Genomic DNA, 4,282 nt, shown 5'->3' with positions numbered 1-4,282 from the left:
ATTGTCCATAAAGCTCACTTTAGAATTCAGATGTTTGAACCCCTTTAACCTCTTCCACAAAAATCGACAAAAAAATAAATGGATGAATATTTATGCATGGTTTTAAGTTGTCTATTTAGGGATGCCTGCTTCAATTTTTAAAGGTCTTTTTCTTTAAACTGACAACTCCAGGCATTTAATATACGTGTTTATATTGTTTTTTGTGTTTCAATACGTGTTCTTCTCTAAAAAGAATAACCTTAACTCCTAAAGAATTCCTTTCAAATAGGACAAAAATGTACTTAGCATTTTGCAACGACAGTAATACAGGAATGGAAATTTTGTCAGACCTGCTTCTCAAACAAGCAAGTGTTGAAGTACAAGTTTACGTGTATCGTTATATGAACAAAGAACAAATTTGTGTTTTATGTGAAAATATTTTTATAATTCACAGAATAAAGGACTGTAATAAATGGCGAAGCAAGCAATAACGTACTGAATACTACAGATTAGTAGTTAACACAGATGCTATTGCTCACTTCCAGTGCAGTTGTACTTTTGCATATATTGTTAAGGGCTATCGTAGTACAGTTAATAATAATAAAAAAATATATATATAGCACACACTGATATAAGGCAATGCTTTGTGCGTGCGTTACGAAAGCTAAACAAGAATAAGCAAATGACTGATGTTTTGAGCAAGGGAAAACAACAGCCAACATAAAAAGGGCAAGTAGACAGACACCGCTTGATGCAAGGCTTACATGTGCAAAGCCAGTTAAGAATAAGCAAATCAATGATGCTTTATACAAAGCAAAACAATGGATAAAAGTGAAGAATGGCAACAGCAAGAAAGTGTTCACGTCAAGCACTCTTACCTGAACAGCGAATGGAGGACCTAGAGCGGATGAGGCGTAAGATTCCAACAGGTGTGGGTCTGAGCACAACGTCCCGTGGGGTGGAAGCAATCGCCCGGAGCTCCAGCGCGTTGGTGACCACGCCCAAAGCCACAGTGATCAGAGTAATACCCTCGAGCTTAGCCATCCTGGCTTGTTCTATGGCGGAGGAAGGGTTTCTAGCGCGCCCGTCCGTCATTAGGACGCCGATCTTCGGAACTCCGCTTCTCCCCTCGGAGAAGAAAAGCCGTCTCATGTTGTAGAGCACGTAGTCGGTACCTGTGCCCCCCATCTCTTGGAAGGTGTTCATCACAAGGGTTCTCAGGTAGACATTGTCCTTGAAGGGTCTCAACCGGATTTCTTGGATGGAGTCGCTAAAGACGAGGGCTCCGGCCACGTATCCGTTCTCCGGATTCAGATACATCCCTGCGATGATTTGATCGGTGACCCGTTTGCCGGTGTTGAAGTTCTGCTCTGTTAGACTGTCCGAGCCGTCAATCATGATTACAACATCGGCAACAGCAGGGCATGCTGGGAAAGGATTGAAAAACAAGGAATAACATACGGTTATAAACAAAACACACCGTATTAAGGCATATGTCTCGCTGTTTTTCGTTGTAACGGATATATATTTTAAAAATATGACAAATATTAGGATGAAATTTGGAATTTTGTTATTCGACAAGCTTTGTGGCATGTACAACTACAGCCACATCTGTATTGTCTAGGCTTTGGCTCAGTGACCATCTTGGCTAAATTTTCTACAAGCTTTTTGTGGTACGCCCTTAAAAATGTCGGCATCTTTTGATTTACATTCACAAAAATCTTTATTATATCATGAAGACGAGAGAGACCTATGGTCGATAACAGCAAAAGGGAGGTCAATTTCATTAAATAAGTCATCGATGAGGCTAGAACATGCTGAGCAAGTAACGTGATCCTCTATACGGCAGCGTCTTGAGAGAAATGTAAACTGGGCATGTAAAATGTTGAGGTTGTTGGTTCAACGAAGACAGGTTTCTTTTATCTGATTTCAGGGTGGCTTAGCACGGAATATGTTCTGCCTCGAGTCACAAACTGTCTGTGTCCTAGCCACATATGTCATTTATATGTCTCACCTGGTTGTGAAGGAGGGTGATAGTAAACATATCCGTCCTCTATACTGTCATCTTCGTCGCTTTCGTGGGAACCTGTATTAACAAAACAAACACTGAATGTTACACGAGCATCAAGTGTTCCCAAACAAGTGATCGCTCCAACCTGTTGCTTGTTGCACCGAGATGCGGTGAATGATATGTTATGTTAACAATGAAGGATAAACGTCCAGGATTAACTGTTACTGGAGTAAGGGAGGTAACTTTACCAGGGCCTAAACTACTGTCAATTTAATTCATGCCTTTGCGTCTTTCTCCTATGCGTATTTATCTTATCGTTTCTTGTTTATTATTATTATTGTTTCTTGTTCCATAAAAGCTCAAATTCCAGAAACTCTAGCTATACAATGCCGTTTGGGTTTATATTTTACGTAGTGAGAAGTACAGTACCTGAATCACTTCCTCCGTGATAATGTCCTTCGTAGCTTCCGCTGTCCGTACCTTTGCAAACAGACAGGTGGACAGTTTAAATGTCACTCAGATTCATGGAATATTTATTTATTTATTTAATTATTTGATTCTGAAATACACTATGACAGGGATGGGAAACGTCCATTGTATTTTAGCGCGAACAAGATAAAATCTCGTCCTCAATGAGTCTCACGTTATCTGTTGCGAGACCACTGTATCCAAAACGTTTGTTTAACGCCATATTTAGAATTTTTCATTTAGTTTCAAAGGAGGAGTAAACTGGAATAAAAGGCATCAACCAGCAAGCTTCGTCATGTTAATGACGAACTTACACAAATGCCATGTACAGATATGTCTTAATGGTGGAATGCAAGCTAATGGTCTTCAACGAACCTTAGACTGCGAAATCATCCACACGAACGAACGGTAGAATGTTGGGTGGGATAAAATTTTCGCGGCAAATCACCCTGCCCGAAGGTGAAAAAAATAATCCAAACATGGCGGACGTTAGTTTGGGTTGTCCGATTCAAAAGTTTAAACTTTGACATGTTTACGGTTTGTTCGTATCATCGGTGGATAGCAAAAATAAGGTAGGGTTCGAACCGGTATTTTTTTAGTAAAAAGGTCCGTTTTGAAGTCCATATGGCCGAAGAACGGCGTTACAGTAGGAACATTCAGTTTAGCTTTGGGTTACCGGTCAGTGAGAGAGAACGGACACCGGGTGTGACACTGATTCTGCCAGAGTATGCGGACACAAACGTGACATCTTAGGCAATCACAGAGTATGGACACCAGACATGACACCTTAGCAAATAAGCGTGGGGTTAACAATTCAAGCCCAATTGATGCGATTGAATAACAGACCCAAAGTTAAAAAGACACCACGTACGTACTTTGACAAATATGGAGTTTCCCACGCCACGAATCAAGATTGAATCGACAGAAACATCTTATATGATCGAGATGATATACTGACAACAGCTGAGTTCGAACCAGCCAATACAGCACTAAGTGTGGTACATTAAAGAGCATCATTATCACTTACCTTGTCCCATGTGACCTCCGGATTCCACGGACTCTGAGTCGTGTGAGTATGGTGGTCGTGGAACTGTGGTACAAAAATATAATGAGATAAATACATATTTTCTGTACACGTTTCTCGTTGAACTCGTGCAGAAGACATGCAAGAGTAGTGAATTTATGCAAACTGGCTATTGTTGTACTATTTTCATAACTGACACTACCACACTAACTAATGTCCATCGATCATCAAATATGTAATAATAATAACCCACTTTATTGAACTTACACAATAGCCGTAGAGTGGGGGGGTGCCCCCGACGGATTTAAATTTACAGTAAACAACACAGTGGTATTGCATGTTCCTAGACAAGCCTATAAGTATATACCTGTGTTAATACAGTTAGTATACAAACGCGAACTTACATATTCTTCTACAGTAGTAATAACAGTATCGATATTACGGGAATACTGCAATCTCCAAATCAAACTATCTATATGGCTTAGCAGTTTATGATCAACACACCACCTAAACGAGCGATAGAAACACCAACCTCGGCCCGGCAAGGGGTTGTAGTGAGCGGCATCGGACCGAGATCCCTGTGACTCGCTTGTTCCCGCCTGCCGGGGCACTGGAACACAAACATCGACATGTGCGTTGAGACCGTCACTTAAGGAGCCGTCTCATTCCCCGCCAAGGTTTAAGGCTAGCTTAGAGGTAAAGCGCCAATGGCATGGAGCTCCAAGCAGAAAATTTCGCTGACATTTACAACTCAAAGAAGTCTTTGTCTTTGACAGGCGCTGATTCCCAGATGCATCCGA

General features: G+C 41.1%; 1 long non-coding RNA gene across 1 annotated transcript; it reads right to left on the bottom strand.

Moving 5' to 3' along the window:
• Positions 1–2,445: 2,445 nt before the first annotated feature.
• LOC135477203 (uncharacterized) lies at positions 2,446–4,076 on the bottom strand. Its single transcript, XR_010445149.1, has 3 exons — positions 4,015–4,076; positions 3,486–3,548; positions 2,446–2,470 (listed from the first exon to the last, which is right to left on the bottom strand). It is a non-coding gene; the product is annotated as an uncharacterized LOC135477203 (long non-coding RNA).
• Positions 4,077–4,282: the final 206 nt, after the last annotated feature.

This window comes from Liolophura sinensis, chromosome 10, assembly GCF_032854445.1.
Source record: "Liolophura sinensis isolate JHLJ2023 chromosome 10, CUHK_Ljap_v2, whole genome shotgun sequence".
NCBI classification, from domain to species: domain Eukaryota; kingdom Metazoa; phylum Mollusca; class Polyplacophora; order Chitonida; family Chitonidae; genus Liolophura; species Liolophura sinensis.
This window is presented reverse-complemented; position numbering and strand designations above follow the sequence as displayed.